Source organism: Bos grunniens, chromosome 1, assembly GCF_055505025.1.
Source record: "Bos grunniens cultivar Pamir isolate PY7600 chromosome 1, Bosgru_T2T1.0, whole genome shotgun sequence".
Lineage (NCBI taxonomy): Eukaryota > Metazoa > Chordata > Mammalia > Artiodactyla > Bovidae > Bos > Bos grunniens.
In genome coordinates this window covers 1,139,092-1,158,191 of record NC_141165.1, presented here as the reverse complement: position 1 = coordinate 1,158,191, position 19,100 = coordinate 1,139,092, and the positions used below count along the sequence as shown (strand labels likewise).

General features: G+C 41.4%; 1 protein-coding gene and 1 pseudogene across 2 annotated transcripts in view; both read left to right on the top strand.

The window, feature by feature from the left end:
* KCNH8 (potassium voltage-gated channel subfamily H member 8) overlaps positions 1 to 19,100 on the top strand; it is a 492,266-nt gene that overhangs the window by 86,104 nt on the left and 387,062 nt on the right. The gene's annotated exons all lie outside the window — the stretch shown is intronic.
* LOC147378840 (heterogeneous nuclear ribonucleoproteins C1/C2 pseudogene) lies at positions 3,638 to 4,368 on the top strand (annotated as a pseudogene).

Sequence of the window (19,100 nt, the reverse complement as noted above, 5' to 3'; positions counted from 1 at the left end):
TGAAAATAGCCCTTGATAATGGACTATTCTGTGTATTTCAGGCTATAGGCAAAATTCTTAACTTGTAGCAAATGCAATAGAATACAGAGGTTAAAGTAAAATAAATAGATCCAATATGGAATCAGACTTGTTCTTCCCTATTGCAGAGTCACCAGGACCTCAGAGCAGTCACTGGTGGCAGATGATCACGTAATCACATAATGAAGACTCACTGGCTGATCAACATTTGCCTATTATTGATTTCCTATTCCTGTTACTGATATTCCTATTATTGGCCTCATGTTTATGGCAGAAAGTCATAAAATAGGAAATGCTGTGGGAAGGGAAAGCTTGACATTTTGAAAGCTGTCTTCACTCCTCTCTCAAATGTTTAACTTCCACCATGCTGCGTGTGCCTGCATGCGTTGTCTTGCATCATCCTGCTAATGTATTAAGTCTGATAGTTGTTCATCACTAATCAGGGTGAAATAAATCATGTTATGTGTTGAACTGAGCTAAATTCTACCCTCTCTTTATTCATCTGACAGGGTGGTTTTAGAACAGTAAGTTCTACAAATGTCAGTGCACAAACAAACCTTCATTACAGAAGCAATTCACTAATATTGCATAAATCATGATAAGAAACAAAGGATACTGCATCCTAAGAGGCAAACTTTTCAATCATCTAACAAAAGAATACTCCCTCAAATTTGTAAATATGTATTCTCAGCTTGCAATGTTAAAAGTAGCTGCTGGATAAAAATTGTTATTCATACGATTCATGCAGAAGTGTGCCTAAAGTCATTAGTTTCTGGAAACAGTTCACATGTATATTATGTATTTATAAACATACATAAAATTTAAAAATTATGTTCATAAATATATATATATATGTATTTGAAACTCTCAATAGTGAATGCTGAAAGTTTCTAACTATCAGGAACTGTCTCTTATCCTCATAAGAAAGGCTGTATTCAGTAAAATATGCAAGTCAGTGAGAGTCTTATTGACAAACAGCAGATGTGGTGATAAGGCAAAGTCCTGTGTGATGGAATAATACTGTTTCTATTTAAAGAGTGAGTAGTCAGGCTTCCCTGGTGGCTGCCGATGCAGGGTACATCAGTTCAAGCCCTGACCTGGGAGGGTCGCACATGCTGCAGAGCAGCTGAGCCTGCGCCCCACAAGTATCAGGCCTGTGCTCTAGCGCCCAGGGACCGCTGCTGCTGAGTCCATGGCCACAAGTGGGGGCCCGCCAGCCACGCTTCACAGTGACAGGAGTCACTGCCGTGAGAAGCCGGAGCACGGCTAGAGAGGAGCCGCTGCTCACGGCAGCTGGAGGAAAGCCCATGCAGCAACAAAGACCCAGCACAGCCAAAAATCAACCAATCAATCAATCAACCGATATATTAATTAATTTTTTAAAAAATGAGTAGACCTGTCTATTCCGATGAACTTGGTTTTATTCAGCTAATTTCATGAGTGTTGTTGTTCATTTGCTCGTCATGTCCAGCTCTTTGTGACCTCGTGGACTGCAGCACGCCAGGCCTCCCTGTCCCTCACTATCTCCCGGAATCTGCCCAGGTTAATGACCACTGAATCCGTGATGCCATCCAGCCATCTCATCCTCTGTCGCTGTCTTCTCCTTCTGCCTTCACTCTTTCTCAGCATCAAGGTTTTTTCCAATGAATTGGCTGTTTGCATCAGGTGGCCAAAGTATTGGAGCCTCAGCTTCAGCATCAGTCCCTCCAGTGAACATTCAGGGCTGATTTCATGATCTAGAGCGGCAATTAACAATGAAGGTGTTCAGAGTAGGATCTCTTAAAAAACTATTTTACTATAAACTCTCACATGAATACTTTAGTATATATTCTTATTGTGGAACTGAGGAATATAATATCTTGTTCAATGCATTACTAAGGCTTCTTATTTTTTTAACAGCTAGTTAATCAAATTATTCCTTACATTTTTCCAGAAACTAATTTGAAACCTCTTTCAAAGATACAAGTAACTGATTAAAAATAAAATCAGTTCCCCAGACTCATTCGTGGTTGCCTAGGGGGATAGGAGGGGAGGGATGGACTCGGAATTTGGGGTTACTAGATACAGACTATTACCTATAGAATGGGTAAGCAACAGAGTCATAGCATAGCACAGGGAACTATCTAATCTCCTGTGATAAATGATAATAAAAAAGAATATCTATTAAAAAAGTATATATATATAAAACTGAGTCACTTTGCTTTTCAGCAGAAATTAGCACAACATTATAAATCAATTATACTTCAATAAAATAGTATGAAATCAGTTTTCATATTAAAATAAAAACTAAACAAAAAGATGAGTGAAATAAATAAAAGTAGAAAATAAGATTAAGCCCCAAGGATCAGCCTGACAGAAAAGACCATCTTGAGAATTCGATAAATGTGGTTCAAAATTATATCCAGATCATATATTAGGCACAAATAACTTTTAGGCTTTTATTTTTTTTAGATATTTATTTCTAAAGATGACTTGGGAATAATTAATAATGACCTATTTAATGAATAAACTTTACTAAAATCTTATATTCTGAAAAAAATTGTGTCTGTCTTAAAATTCACTGAAAACGTAAACAATCTGGCACCCAGGAAAGCTGCACATTTTTATCACACAGACAGTTGAGTTTCCCACTTCTTTTCCTCTCTGGAAGAATGAGTAAATGGCGAGGTATGATCCGTGTTATACTTAGCTCGTGATCCTTTTCAGTTTTACTTACGGTTTTTAGGCTTTTAAAGTAATGTCACTTCAGCTTCATCTTTATCAACTAGTTATTTTTGTAGGTTTGATTTAACCCTGCAGTATGTACTAATGTGGGGCTTCCCTTGTGCTTCAGCTGATAAAGAATTGGCCTGCAATGCAGGAGACCTGGGTTCAATTCCTGGGTTGGGAAGATCCCCTGGAGAAGGGATAGGCTACCCACTCCAGTATTTTTGGGCTTCCCTGGTGGCTCAGATGGTAAATCTACCTGCTATACTGGAGACGTGGGTTTGATCCCTGTGTTGGAAAGATCCCCTGGAGGAGGGCATGGCAAGCTACTCCAGTGTTCTTGCCTGGAGAATCCCATGGACAGAGGAGCCTGGTGGGCTACGGTTCATGGGGTTGCAGAGTTGGACACGACTGAGCGACTAAGCACAGCACAGCATGTATGTGATGTTACTCTGTGTAAAACAGTAGTTTGGCATTTTGTGAAGAGGCAAAGACTGAGCAGTTTCGCCTGTGTTGTAGATCTCGAGCAGCAGTCGACTTTTCCATGTAGAACCCGGGAGCAGGAGATTCAGAGTCGAATCTCTTCTCCTTCCCCACTCCTGGTTACCAGTAGCTTGAAATACGTAAGTTAGTAGACTTGCTTGAGGGCAGCAAGGCAAGTCCCATCCCTACCCACTGGAACTCAGCTTTGATATGTAAGCTCCCTTCCCCACCCTTCCAGAGTCCACACGTTCCCATTCCAAAACTGATTTTAAAGACATTTTTAACATAATGATGCAACTTGGTGGGCACCATGGCAACTTTACAGTGAGTTCTGTTTTGACCTTCAGTTACATTTTTCAGCTTTGTGAGGCACCTTGTCATCAAAGACAACGGCCAGCAGTGTGACCCATGAGACAGTGGACCCTGTTCCATGAGCTCTCGTGAATTCACTGGGATTCTCAGTACTCTGTGGTCAAGAAATCTGATGTGGAGACAGTCTTCTCAAAATATGGCAAACTGTGGGCTTCTCTGTTCATAAGGGCCTTGCCTTCGTTCACTGTGTTAATGAGAGATGTGCCCGCGCTGCTGTGGCAGGAGAGGATGGCAGGATGACGGCTGGTTTTAGATTCTAATCTGGCCGCAGGAAAAGCCGGTGTAAAGTAACATGCAGTGGAGATGCAGCTCCTCTTTTACTTGGACTGTGACTTTCATGGGCCTTACAGTGACAGGAGGTGTGGTTATCTTGCACAGTTTCTTCTCTTCTTATTCTTCTCGCTGTAGTGCCCTCAGAACGCCAGCGTGCATCAAGAATCGCCTCACAAAGGGGCAAAAGCTGCTTTGATTCTAAGAGCATTTGGTGGGGATCTTCTCCTAAGTCTGGAAAGTAGAAAGGAGATGACCATCAGACCCTTAAGTTGGAGTTGACCCAGATGAAACAAAAAGTGGATTCTCTGCTGGAAAGCCTAGAAAACACTGAAAAGGAACAGAGCAAGCAAGGAGCAGAGATGAAGGATGAAGCGTCAGAAGGGGAGCAGAGCAGCAGAAGAGAGATGAGACTCATGTGAAGATGGAGTCTGAAGATGACTCTGCAGAGAGGGGGGACCACTGGGCGATGATGGTGATGACGACAGAGAGGCGACCACTGGAAGTGACCATGGATGATGGGGAGGAGGCTGGAAAGTGGAGAATGACCACGGAGAGAGCGTTAGCAGCGAGAGTGACTCTTGCGTACATGGTGGGGTTTGGAAACCTTGTCCCATTTTTCTTTACTAGGCGCTTGTCTAGGACCAACATTTTCACCAGATCCTCTCCCCGGGCACTTTCAGAACACACTCACTGTTCTCCCCATCCTAGTCCTTCCGTGACCATCAGTGCATCCTGCCCTGTGCCCGATCCCATTTCCATTTCCTTCCTTCCGTGACCATCAGTGCATCCTGCCCTGCCCCGATCCCATTTCCATTTCCTTCCTTCCGTGACCATCAGTGCATCCTGCCCTGCGCCCGGTCCCATTTCCATTTCCTTCCTTCCGTGACCATCAGTGCATCCTGCCCTGCCCCGGTCCCATTTCCATTTCCTTCCTTCCGTGACCATCAGTGCATCCTGCCCTGCGCCCAGTCCCATTTCCATTTCCTTCCTTCCGTGACCATCAGTGCATCCTGCCCTGCCCCGGTCCCATTTCCATTTCCTTCCTTCCGTGACCATCAGTGCATCCTGCCCTGCCCCGGTCCCATTTCCATTTCCTTCCTTCCGTGACCATCAGTGCATCCTGCCCTGCGCCCGGTCCCATTTCCATTTCCTTCCTTCCTTGACCATCAGTGCATCCTGCCCTGCCCCGGTCCCATTTCCATTTCCTTCCTTCCGTGACCATCAGTGCATCCTGCCCTGCCCCGGTCCCATTTCCATTTCCTTCCATGCTCCTAGTAGTTACATTAAGTCTTAACCGGTGATTTTTGCTTTGAATTTTGATACCTCTTTAAGACATAACAGTAAAGAGGATAATATGGTTTCTATCAACCATCTCCAAAATAATCTCCTGTTATGCAGGGAGTGCAGTTCTTCCCATTCATACAGTAGTTCCGTAGTTGCTTCCCTGACTACAAAGATGATCTTCTTAGTTGATTAGCACCTCAGACTGGCTTTGAGTTAGAGGTGTGTGTGTCAACCCCACCTAACAGAGCTGTGTGGGCTTGCTCAGCACAGATGGAACAATGTGTTTTTTCAGATGCATCCTCTAGAAAACTAAGCAGTGTAACAGACTGAAGATTTGTTTTCTAAAGTTGATACTGTGCGTTATTTTTGTGAACAGGCTCATGTTTGGGATGTGTTTTTTTTTTTTTTTTTTCCCCGTCAAAATACACGAGTCCTTAATTGGGAGAAAACAAAACAAAAAACAAACAGTAGTTTGCCCTATAAGTTAAAAACAATAAACAAACAACTCTGAAAAGCTACTTTCCCAAACCATTAACTTGCACATTGAAATTTCATTGTTGAAATTCTTTCCCTAAAGTTGTGCTGTTTAATCAACTTTTTTACCCTTAGGTTACACACAATAGGACTTCCCTGTAGCTCAAATGGTAAAGAATCTGCCTGCGATGCAGGAGACCAAGGTTTGATCCCTGGGTCGGGAAGATCCCTTGGAGGAGGGAATGGCAACCCACTCCAGTATTCCTGCCTGGAGAATTCCTTGGACAGAGGAGCCTGGTGGGCTACAGTCCATGGGGTTGCAAGGAGTAGGACTAACACGCATACAGACAATAGGTGTCTCGAATAGCTTCAAGAATGTAAGCAAAAATATAATTAGCAATTATTCTCTTAAAAATATATATTACATACCCACATGCTGGTAACAATGTTTTTATTACAATGCATTTAATTCCTCTCCAGTTCTGTGTTTCCATCTAATTAGTTTTCAAAATTTTAAATTCCACAAATATTGTTTAAGGGCCAATTAATGTTCCATTGTGTTATTTAATCTTAAATTCTCTCCCCTGAGGATATTAGCATGTTTGTTTTGCAGATAAGAAAATTAGCAGTGTTAAAGGATTGTAGTAAGTGACAGGGAGGTAAAGGTTTTTAACACTTGTAGCTAGGTTGGTAAAGAATCTGCCTTCAGTGCAGGAGACCTGGTTAGATCCCTGGGTTGGGAAGATCCCCTGGAGAAGGAAATGGCAACCTACTCCAGTATCCTTGCCTGGAAAACCTCATGGACAGAGGAGCCTGGTGGGTTGCAGTCCATGGGGTCGCAAAGAATCAGGCAGGACAGCGTCTAACGCTTCACTTCACACTTGGAAATAGCATCCCAATGGCTGCTGCAATTAGCACAACTCCTCACAGTCTGTCCTTACTGGATCCCCTGTTCAAATCTCAATTTTTATGTCAACACTCGTAGGCCACACACCTTAATTCAGTCTTCTGGGGCCTTGAAGAGCTATGCCCCCTAATACCATCTATTTAGTTCTCAGTACAAGACAGAATAAGTCCAGGATATCTGAACTCTCCCACATCAAAATACAAGTTTTCTCCTTACTAGGTTCCATTCTATTTTCCCTTTAAATGCTTCACTTAGATTGTTACTTGGGATAACAAATTGATTGCTTTTACACAAGGCCATTGGATGTTAATTTATGTTTCTGGGAAAACAATTCATTAAAATTCCTTTCTCTTCTAAAACAAAAGGAACTGGGAGGTCAATCGGTAGGGTTTGATGGATGGGTGCATCAGTAATTTTGAAGATAAAAACTGACAGTATCAATTTCATTAACATGTATCCTGTGCCGAATTAGTAAATTAAGATAATTGGGTAAAAAGAAAAAAGTGTCTTTCTTGAGTTACAGGTGGAAGTGCGAGCAGGCTTCCTGAGAAGGGTGACCATATGTCCATGCTCTGCCTACGGCAGTCCCGGCTCGTGCCTGCTGTGCTGTTACTCACTCTAGTTTAACATCTATCCAGACCTTTTAAGGACATGATTTTATTATTTATTTTATGAAGATGAGCTGGGTTGTGTCTGACAGATTTTTGCTTGGCTCGTAGCTTCTGCCATAATCTGGTCTAGTGTTTGTGAGGCCCAGATGCAATGAAGCACCAGGTGCAATGAAACTTCTGGTTAAATGTGAAAGACAGTGACCAGCCTGTCTCTCTATTCCCAGTACTTTCCAGCTTCAGCTTCTCTTCAAAGCCTGCATGCATTGTGCTTGCTATAACAGAAAGCTCTCTGACCTCAAGACGAGGTACAGCAAACTCCTTCTCTGACAGATTCACAAAGCTGCCAGGACACAGGAAATGGGGAAATTTTGTTTGTGGTTTGATAACTGTGTACAGAAAACACCGGTGGCTAATCACGTTCCTAGAGAGTAGTCTATAGTCTTTTGTCACTTATCGTATGGTTTATGTCTGTATGCATACAGCTGTTTACATGGTTCAAAAAGCTTTTTTATTTTGGAATTAAGCCCCTTTTGCAGAGGAAAATATGAAATGATTGTTTAATGAGATGTTAGGTACCAGATTTGCAGTTCTTTTAAATATGTAACTTGTACAAAAAGTTTGTTGATATTTCCAATCCATTATGGAGCCTGTATATGTGTCACTAACCAGGGGACCACCTGAAGATGCAGATTTGCTGAAGAAGTACCAGAGGCCTCTTCAAATTCTGTTTGCTTCAAAATTAGTTAGAAATTTAGAGTCAAAGTAATCATAAGAATGGAGTGGTGAAAATATTCATATTTTGAAAAGCGGACAAACTAATTATTACAGACAATACTTGCAAATAGGAATATATTGAATTAGATCCGAACAAAAGGAAAAACTAAACAGATGACAGAGCTCAGCTGGTATAAAAGACTTAATTTTGGAATTTTGGAATTGCATTTTGAACTATCTTGAATTATGGGAAGTTACTCCTTGGAAGGAAGTTATGACCAACCTAGACAGCATATTCAAAAGCAGAGACATTACTTTGCCAACAAAGGTCCTTCTAGTCAAGGCTACGGTTTTTCCTGTGGTCATGTATGGATGTGAGAGTTGGACTGTGAAGAAAGCTGAGCACTGAAGAATTGACGCTTTTGAACTGTGGTGTTGGAGAAGACTCTTGAGAGTCCCCTGGACTGCAAGGACATCCAACCAGTCCATTCTAGAGATCAGTCCTGGGTGTTCTTTGGAAGGACTGATGCTAAAACTGAAACTCCAGTACTTAGGTCACCTCATGCGAAGAGTTGACTCATTGGAAAAGACTCTGATGCTGGGAAGATTGGGGGCAAGAGGAGAAGGGGACGACAGAGGATGAGATGGCTGGATGGCATCACTGACTCGATGGACGTGAGTCTGAGTGAACTCCGGGAGTTGGTGATGGACAGGGAGGCCTGGTGTGCTGCAATTCATGGGGTCGCAAAGAGTCGGACACGACTGATCGACTGAACTGAACTGAACCGATACAAACTATTAATACTACATTTAGAGTGGGCAGACAACAAGGCCCTACTGTATAGCACATGAAGCTATATCCAAACTCTTGAGATAAACCATAATAGAAAAGAATATTAAAAAAATAAATGTATATATATGTAAAACAGAGTAACTTTGCTGTAAGCAGAGATTGGTACAACACTGTAAATCAAACATACTTCAATAAATAAAATTATGGTGTAACAAAAAAAGAGCCAACTGAACTGTCCGTGATTTTTATGTATTATTTATAAACTGCATTTTGGAAGATGTCTGCAGGTAATTTTACAGAAAAAAGAAAAAATAGAACCATATAGAAAAGTGCATTTTCCAAATAATACTATGAATTAGAATCTGTTTAAAGTTACTAAATATGTGCATAAATAATTTTCTGCTTATGTTATTTCTAAACATATTTCTCTTGGTAAAATTCTATAGAGCTTTACAAGGCTTAAAAAAATTCCTAACTACTTCAGTGTATATTTTCTACAGTCAAAAATAGTCTCTGATAAAATCAGTACAGCTATCAAAATCTGGAAATGAAGTATTTTGGTGTCCTGTACTGCACGAGAAATGTGCTATTTTTATTTTTTCAAAAATTTTATTTGGAAAATTGTTACTGAATGTTTAATGCTATTTAATGCTTCACCAGTATATTGTTTATTTGTCTTCATGATTGATTTATTTATTCTTAGCTGCCATGGGTCTTTGTGGCTGTGTGTGTGCTTTCTCTAGGTGCAGCGAGTAGGGGCTGCTCTTTGCTGCACTGCATGGGCTTCTCATGGCTGTGGCCCCTCTTGTTGCAGAGCAGAGACTCGGGCTCAGGGGCTTCAGTTGCTGAGGCTCTTGGGCCCTCGAGTGGGGTCTCAATAGCTGTGGTGCACGGGCTGAGTTGCTCCACACCGTATGGAATCCTCCCAGACCAAGGATCGGACCCTTATCCCCTGCACTGGCAGGCGGACTCTTACCCACTGACCATCAGGGAAGCCACCTCACCAGGATGTTAAAACATAGCTGTCCATAGTTAATTAGACAGTGTAAAATTAAATAATTTAGTTATTTTTATTGCTCCCATGGACTGTTAAATATACTGTGATTTGCATGATAAATTATATGGCTTCTTGCTCATGTCTCAAGGATATATGGAAGTTGACCAGATAAAAGCAGGGAGGAGAGGGCGTTCCAGGAACTTGATTCTACTTGAGGCTGCTACTCTCTGTTCTGTGTCTCCTCTTTGTCATTAGCGTTTGCCTTGGAAATGGAATTCCACCAGCTACCAAGGCTGTGGAGACCACCTCTCTCTAAAATGGGACAGTTTTAGAGGTGGCTGGACAGATGCCTTCAAAGATGTCAAGTACCAGTTGTCTTGAAATTGTAAATTGATAGTTTTAAGCTATGGCACCCTATTCTACAAATAAAGCATTCTAAAGAGGATTAAAAAAATAACCCCGTATTATGACACAAGTGATTGTCAGATTTTCTTTCCTTTTAAAATTCATAATTTGGGTAAAATAATTTTTAAAATATTTAATAAAAACATTTTTAACTGCTTGAGAGGATGAATTGGTATTGGGTAGGAGAGTCATACGCAACTGTCAGTGGGGAACTGGGAGAGGTCTTCACTTCAGGAATTATAAATGCAATCAAGTTGCTTTAATGAACGTCAAACATAATGAAATGTTCATTGAAATGCTCCGAATTCTTTGCACTTGGTCTTCTTAAGGCTTGTCAAAATGAAGGACAACTATATAATATGTATACAAGTAGAACAAATAATGGGGTACTGTAAGTGTTTCCTAGCTCTATGAGTAAGTAGATGGCCTAAAGAGATCAAAAGAGAGATCAAGAGAAAATGGCATTTGATCTATCCATCCACTCTTCTCTCTGCCCATCCCCCTACCCACCACTCAGTTACTCGTATGTTCAACTAATAGTTAATGGGTGCATACTTTTGACACATTTCCTTGGCAAAGAATTTTAAAAAAAACCTCACCCTGATCTTAAGCTTTCAGTCTAATGCAGGGATTCAAATCGAGTAGATATATTTCAGTGTAGCTAGGAGATTTCTGCTTATATGCTAATACCTTGGAGCGAGATGAGTTATTTTCTGAGAACTTAGATATTTAATATCTTAATAGTTACACTTCATGCTAGTAAAATGCTCATCCTTGGGTAAATATAATCTGCACTTAACTTTTCTATTTCATTTAAACAAATTTTTAAAGTATCTAGCAATTGTTTGGAGAAGGCAATGGCACCCCACTCCAGTACTCTTGCCTGGAAAATCCCATGGATGGAGGAGCCTGGTAGGCTGCAGTCCATGGGGTTGCTAAGAGTCAGATACGCTGAGCATCTTCACTTTCACTTTTCACTTTCATGCATTGGAGAAGGAAATGGCAACCCACTCCAGTGTTCTTGCCTGGAGAATCCCAGGGACAGGGGAGCCTGGTGGGCTGCCGTCTGTGGGGTTGCACAGAGTCGGACACGACTGAAGCGACTTAGCAGCAGCAGCAGCAACTGTTTTATTTATTTATTGGCCATGTGTCAGGAAGCATTTAACAGGAGGCTTCCTGTGTGCTGTTTTGGATCTGTCATGAATCCTCTGTTCCTTATTCCTGAATATTCAGAAATTAAGAGGAGTGGCAAACCACTCCTGGGGCTGAGAAATGCATGCACTTCCTTTGTTAGTTTTCCCATACCGTGATAAGTAGCTATTTACGACCCTCTTCCTTTTTATGAACCATACGGTAAAAGTGATTATTTACAACCCTCTCTCTTTGATATGGATTGCCTTATGTTTCCTTGATAATTTGTAAGTCTGGACTTTTGATTTTTATATTTGCTGAACAAAGCTACCTTGTAAGACAGTATATACACCCACACGATGTTAAATAAAATACCCTTGTTCCATCAGAGCTTGGGCCCCTGTGTCTTTCTTTCTTTCTCTTTGTCTTTCTTTCTCTCTCTCTCAGACTAAGTCTTTGGAGTGCAGAAGCCCACTGAGCTCACTTTCTTGCCTGGGCTTGCAAGACCCTCACAAGAGGGTGCCCTGTGCCTATTTGAAACAGTGCAAGCCCCATGTCAAGGACTTTATTGGTTTTATGCATAAACCAAAAAATATCAGCCTCTTTCTCTCTCTTTTACTTTCTTATCGTCAACTCTGGACAACCAGGTTCCAGTCCATTAAAAGACCTCAACAGCCATGCATATGAGATCTTAGTTCCCCAGTCATGGATTGAACCCAAGTCCATTGTGTTGGAAGCACAGAGTCTTAACCACTGGACCTCCAGGGAAATCCTCATTTAAACAAATTTTTATTGATTACTTATGACATGGGCACAAGAGTACAGAGAAATCTGGTAAAACAACATCCTTGAACATGAACAAAGAGGGTGTAATAATGATAGTCATAATTTGAAACTCACCCTGCTCATGCTCTGGGAAGACAGAGAAGGGGCACCTCATATGACCCTGGCCTGAGAGCTGGGGAGGGGGAGACAGTGTCAGGAAAGACTTCTGGGGAGAGTCTTTAAGAATGCATGGAAACTAACCATGTAAGAGAAGGAATCAAATTGCCAGCATCCGTTGGATCATGGAAAAAGCAAGAGTTCCAGGAAAGCAGCTACTTTTCCTTTACTGACTACACCAAAGCCGTTGACTGTGGACGACAAGAAACCATGGAAAACTCTTCAAGAGAAGGGAATACCAGACCACTTTACCTGCCTCCTGAGAAATCTGTATGCAGGTCAGGAAGCAACAGTTAGAACTGGACATGGAACAACAGACTGGTTCCAAATAGGAAAAGGAGTACATCAAGGCTGTGTATTGTCACCCTGCTCATTTAACTCATACGCAGAGTGCATCATGGGAAACGCGGGCGGGAGGAAGCACTGAGGAGAGTTCCCTGTGCTGTTCAGACAGTTCCCATCACTTACCTGTTTTATGCAGAGTAGTGCGTATAGGTCAATCCCAGTCCATCCACTTCCCCTTTCCCCTTTTGGTGACCATAATTTGTTCTCTATGTCTGTTTCTCTATTTCTGCTTTGCAAATAGGTTCATCTACTTTTTTAGATTCCGCATGTTTGCATTAATATACCTTGTTTGTTTTTCTCTTTCTCACGCTTCTCTCTGTATGACTCTAGGTCCATTCATGTCACTGCAAATGGCACAATTTGTTCCCTTTTGTGTCTGAGTGATATTCCACTGTTATCACACCACATCTTTATCCATTCCTCTGTGGACATTTAGATAGCTTCCATTGGCTATTGTAAATAGTGGTGTTGTGAACATTGGGGTGCATATATCTTTGGGAGTTGTTATTTTTTTCCCCAGATATATGCCCAGGAGGTTGGTTTTTTGAGGTGGGAATTCAAGATGCCTGAATTACCTCCAGGCTGATTGGTCTGGCAGACAAACGAATGTGCAAACCTGAAACTCCGTGAAGAAGTTGGTCTTCAAGGGAGCATTTGAGGTTAACTAACACAAGGATGGAGTTGTATAGACACACAGCAAGGCAGTTGACAATGGAACCTTTGAGAATGTACAGAAATAGAGGAATAGAAATCAGGAGAGAAACGATCAAAGACGAGGAATGGTCAGGGGTGAGAGATGAGCTCGTGAGGTGTGATAGCGCATCTGCCAAAGAAACTTTTCAGGAAGGAAGCTGTCTTAGTAACAGTGCTGCACAAAGGCATGCTCAGGTATGAATGAGAAGTTCGCCTGGGCATGGCGGTTAGTGGGAGAGAAACACTTAGGACTTAAGTGGAGGCAGTGCTGTTCTTCTCTGCAAACTTGATGGCTGGCTGCTCAAAAAAATGTTTGTGACATGAGTGAAAGAATAAACAAGTAAATTACACTGATTTATACTGAATAAAGAACCTTTATTGAGAATATATTAATAGAAGCAACTCTCTGTGCCTAGACTCTTACAGTGATCGTTGGCTGGAGTATTATATCAAATATCATGTCTAAGAAAATAGAGATTATTAATGCTTCTCCCTTAATTACTTCATAGTGCTATAAATGAATCTGTTGATGTCTATGAAGTATTTTTGATACTTTCAGAAGTAGGCATTGCAGGGATGTATTTTTTTGTTCCTTTTCATGCTAATATGCACAAATAACTGAATTACGCCAGTGGCAAGACAAGTCCAATGTGTAAACTGACTCATTTAATTTATAAATGATCATTTGTATGTCCTGAAATATGCCAAGTTGTGCCTACAATGCTGTGAATAGCTGTCTCCAAAAATGTAAAAAGTAGATATAATACTCATCACCACCTTAATGCATTCTGGATGCCAAAGAGGAGGGAAAGTTGTCTTGCATGATATTTAAATGTAATTGATATGGATTTCAGAATTATTTTCTTTTACAGGTAGTTCAGGATATTCAACATGTTTAATATCAACTGGCAATTCTACTAAGATTTTTTTTAAGATAAGAGAATAGTTACAGATGAATTTAATAAAACTTTACATGTATAGCCTATGCCTATTTATCTTTTTATTCCACAAATTGAGAGTTAAATGCTAAATGCTACAGAAATTAATTTCTATAAATTGAATCACAGTTTAAGAAAATTAGTCATTTACTCCTCTTGTTAATGCAGTGAGAAAGGAATGGTGCAAAAGTTGCCCAGCTTGAAAAGCTCTATATTATGTTTTTACTCATAAGGGAATACTTTATTCTTTGTATTTACTCTCAAGAGCATTCACAGTTAGTGATTCACATGTCATTATTTTTATTCCTATTGTGCATTTGCAGTATAAAGCAAAATATTGTGAATTATTGGGTCAAAAATTGTTGGATGCTACCAAAGAATAAATTCATTCTCTCTTTGCAGTTAAATTAACACCCTAACTCTATCTGGATGTATGTTTTCAACTTGAAAGACTGAAAAAAGTGATGTGTGATTGTCAGTCAAGCCAATCTGACCTGCATGCTTGTCTGCACTACTGCTGCTACTGAGTACCACAAACCACATAAGCAGAAATTGTAATCTTTATTTTCAGAAGTTCTCAAGAACCATATGCAGATCAATAAGAGAACCACTCAGTGCTGAAGCCTCCAGAGACTCACACACACGTAGAAGGTGTCTAAGGTGGGAGAGCTCCGTGGGCTCCAACGAATTCAGAGGAGTCTTCACAGGGAAGGTGGTCTTCTTCCCGTTTTGCTTGCGTTGGTCATAGTGCCAGGGAGAAATCTCTTTTCCCAATTGGTGCTAGAATCCTGTTTTTGATGACTGGGAGGTGGGAAAAGAGGAAGTAAATTTGTCACTCGGAGGAGCTCATGATTAAAGCAAGAGACCAAGAAACAGCAGATCTTCAACAGTTTTGGACTGCAGGGGTATTTTTTCCATTCTTTCCTTACTCAAGAAACACAACCACAGGCCTGCTTTGGGCAAAGTCATTTTTACTCAGTCTTTTGAGACTTGCAGTGGCAGAAAAATACCTCCTTCACGGACTCGTGTACACAATGGAGGAGGGACAGTGGGATGAATGGAGAAAGTAGCATCGATACATATACATGATGGATATACACATGTATATGCACTGTCGTGTGTGAAGTAGATAGCTGGTGAGAAGTTGCTTATAACCCAGGGAGCCCAGCCTGGTGCTGTGTGATGACCTAGAGGGCAATTGTATAATTGTGGCCAGTTCACATTGGTGTATAGCAGAAACCAACACAACATTGTAAAACAATTATCCTGCAATTAAAAATAAAGGATATGTATGTGTATATATATATATATTTTTTTTTTCCAGTAGTCACTTTTATTTTTCCACATTTATTTTTCCAGTAGTCACTTATGGATGTGAGAGCTGGACTATAAAGAAAGCTGAGCGCCAAAGAATTGATGCTTTTGAACTGTGGTGTTGGAGAAGACTCTTGAGAGTCCCTTAGACTGAAAAGAGATCCACCACTCCATCCTAAAGGAGATCAGTCCTGGGTGTTCAAGGGAAGGACTGATGTTGAAGCTGAAACTCCAATACTTTGGCCACCTGATGCAAAGAGCTGACTCATTTGAAAAGACCCTGATGCTGGGAAAGATTGAGGGCAGGAGGAGAAGGGGACAACAGAGCATGAGATGGTTGGATGGCATCACCGACTCAATGGACATGAGTTTGGGTAAATTCCAGGAGTTGGTGATGGACAGGGAAGCCTGGCGTGCTGCAGTCCATGGGGTCACAAAGAGTCAGACACGACTGAGCGACTGAACTGATACTGATACACATTTACTTTAAAAGAAAACACATATTCCTTGTATATACATCTATATTCCTTCCTTTAGTTATCTTGGCAATAGCAAATTTTTCTTTAGTATAATATTTAAAGGACCATGCCTCTTTACTTTGGAGAAGGAAATGGCAACCCACTCCAGTGTTCTTGCCTGGAGAATCCCAGGGACAGGGGAGCCTGGTGGGCTGCCGTCTATGGGGTCGCAATGAGTCGGACACGACTGAAGCAACTTAGCAGCAGCAGCAAGCAGCATCTTTACTTAAAAAGATTCACTGTGATTGCATCATCAGATCAGTCACTCAGTCGTGTCCGACTCTTTGCAACCCCATGAATGGCAGCACGCCAGGCCTCCCTGTCCATCACCAACTCCCGGAGTTCACTCAGACTCACGTCTATCAAGTCAGTGATGCCATCCAGCCATCTTATCCTCTGTCGTCCCCTTCTCCTCTTGCCCCCAATCCCTCCCAGCATCAGAGTGTTTTCCAATGAGTCAACTCTTCGCATGACGTGGCCAAAGTACTGGACTTTCAGCTTTAGCATCATTCCTTCCAAAGAAATTGCAGGGCTAATCTCCTTCAGAATGGACTGGTTGGATCTCCTTGCAGTCCAAGGGACTCTCAAGAGTCTTCTCCAACACCACAGTTCAAAAGCATCAATTCTTCGGCACTCAGCCTTCTTCACAGTCCACCTCTCACATCCATACATGACCACAGGAAAAACCATAGCCTTAACTAGACGAACCTTTGTTGGCAAAGTAATGTCTCTGCTCTTCAATATGCTATCTAGGTTGGTCATAACTTTCCTTCCAAGGAGTAAGCGTCTTTTAATTTCATGGCTGCAGTCACCATCTGCAGTGATTTTGGAGGCCAAAAAAATAAAGTCTGACACTGTTTCCACTGTTTCCCCATCTATTTCCCATGAAGTGACGGGACCAGATGCCATGATCTTCGTTTTCTGAATGGTGAGCTTTAAGCCCACTTTTTCGGTCTCCTCTTTCGCTTTCATCAAGAGGCTTTTGAGTTCCTCTTCACTTTCGCCGTAAGGGTGGTGTCATCTGCATATCTGAGGTTATTGATATTTCTCCCGGCAATCTTGATTCCAGCTTGTGTTTCTTCCAGTCCAGCATTTCTCATGATGTACTCTGCATAGAAGTTAAATAAACAGAGTGACAATATACAGCCTTGAGGAACTCCTTTTCCTATTTGGAACCAGTCTGTTGTTTCATGTCCAGTTCTAACTGTTGCTTCCTGACCTGCATACAAATTTCTCAAGAGGCAGGTCAGGTGGTCTGGTATTCCCATCTCTTGAAGAATTTTCTACAGTTTATTGTGATCCACACAGTCAAAGGCTTTGGCATAGTCAATAAAGCAGAAATAGATGCTTTTCTGGAACTCTCTTGCTTTTTCCATGATCCAGCAGATGTTGGCAATTTGATCTCTGGTTCCTCTGCCTTTTCTAAAACCAGCTTGAACATCAGGAAGTTCATGGTTCACATATTGCTGAAGCCTGGCTTGGAGAATTTTGAGCATTACTTCACTAGCGTGTGAGATGAGTGCAATTGTGCAGTAGTTTGAGCACTCTTTGGCATTGCCTTTCTTTGGGATTGGAATGAAAACTGACCTTTTCCAGTCCTGGGGCCACTGCTGAGTTTTCCAAATTTGCTGGCATATTGAGTGCAGCACTTTCACAGCATCATCTTTCAGGATTTGGAATAATCTCGCCTGTGTTTCAAAGTTCATTTACTAATGAAAATAAATAATTAAAATGTGTTTTTTTTTTCATTTAGGAGAATAATTTGTATTTCTTTGGCACAAGGTCATTGTATTTCCTGAGGTCAGGGAAGTAGATTCATTTAGAAAGCAATGCTGATATATTTAAGAAAATACATCAAGCGTTCAGAAATAAAGCAGGTTCCTGTAAACAAAGCTCGTTTAACCTTTGGGAGTTTGAAAGGTCATTAACACTTACCCAGAGATTGACTATTCCACTGAAAAACATTCAAACCCGTCATGTGGACTGTCTCAAATACTCCAAGAGGTTGAAATTCCCTTGGAGAAGTAAGCAAACGAATGTGTCTTCACGTTTGCTCACAATACAAAGCACCGATCTGTCTGCTGTATTCCAAGCAAAACGCAGCTTTGCTTAGGGAGATGCATTGTCGATGGCTGCAGGAGATACGAGAGAAGTGAGGGCTGCCTGTTCATTCCAGGTGTTGAGGACAGAAGTCACAGAGGGCAGCTGTGTGCTTGCTAAGGACCTGTGTAGAACCGTCAGTGGGAGAGCTTTCCGGTCATGTGTCTCCACTCTCCTGCTTCTTCTCACTATCACTGCAGCCTGGGCTGAAAGGGAGCAGAGCCTCAGGCTCTGAGACCCAGGAAGAGAGCCCCAGTGAGACCCAGGTTGAGAGATTTGGCTCAGGAGATCTGCCTTCTAGGCCTCCCTTTGCCAAAAGTAACAGATCAGAGACACTTCATGTTCCTTTCTGGTCTTCTCTTGTGTGTTCAGTACAGAGTTTAAACTAGGTGGTTTCTGAGATCTCTCTCTGTTCTAACAAAAGTCTAGTTTAGAATTTCCCATTTCTTCTTTATAAAGCATTCTAAACTTGCCATCATCTTTTAAAAACATTTACTTTTAATTGGAGGATAATTGATTTGCTCAGCCATTAAAAAGAATACATTTGAATCAGTTCTAATGAGGTGGATGAAACTGGAGCCTATTATACAGAGTGAAGTAAGCCAGAAAGAAAAACACCAATACAGTATACTAATGCATATATATGGAATTTAGAAAGATGGTAACGATAACCCTGTATGCAAGACAGCAAAAGAGACACAGATGTATAGAACAGTCTTTTGGACTCTGTGGGAGAGGGTAGGGGATGATTTGGGAGAATGGCATTGAAACATGTATAATATCATATAAGAAATGAATCGCCAGTCCAGGTTTGATGCAGGATACAGGAAGCTTGGGGCTGGTGTACTGGGATGACCCAGAGGGATGGTATGGGGATGGAGGTGGGCAGGGGGTTCAGGATTGGGAACACGTGTACACCCATGGCGGATTCATGTTGATGTATGGAAAAACCAATACAATATTGTAAAGTAAAAAAAAAAAAAAAGTAAGTGCTCATTAATTGATTTGCAGTGCTGTGCTGGTTTCTGCCATCCAGCAGCATGTATCAGCCGTAAGTATGCATATATCGCCTCCCCCTTGAG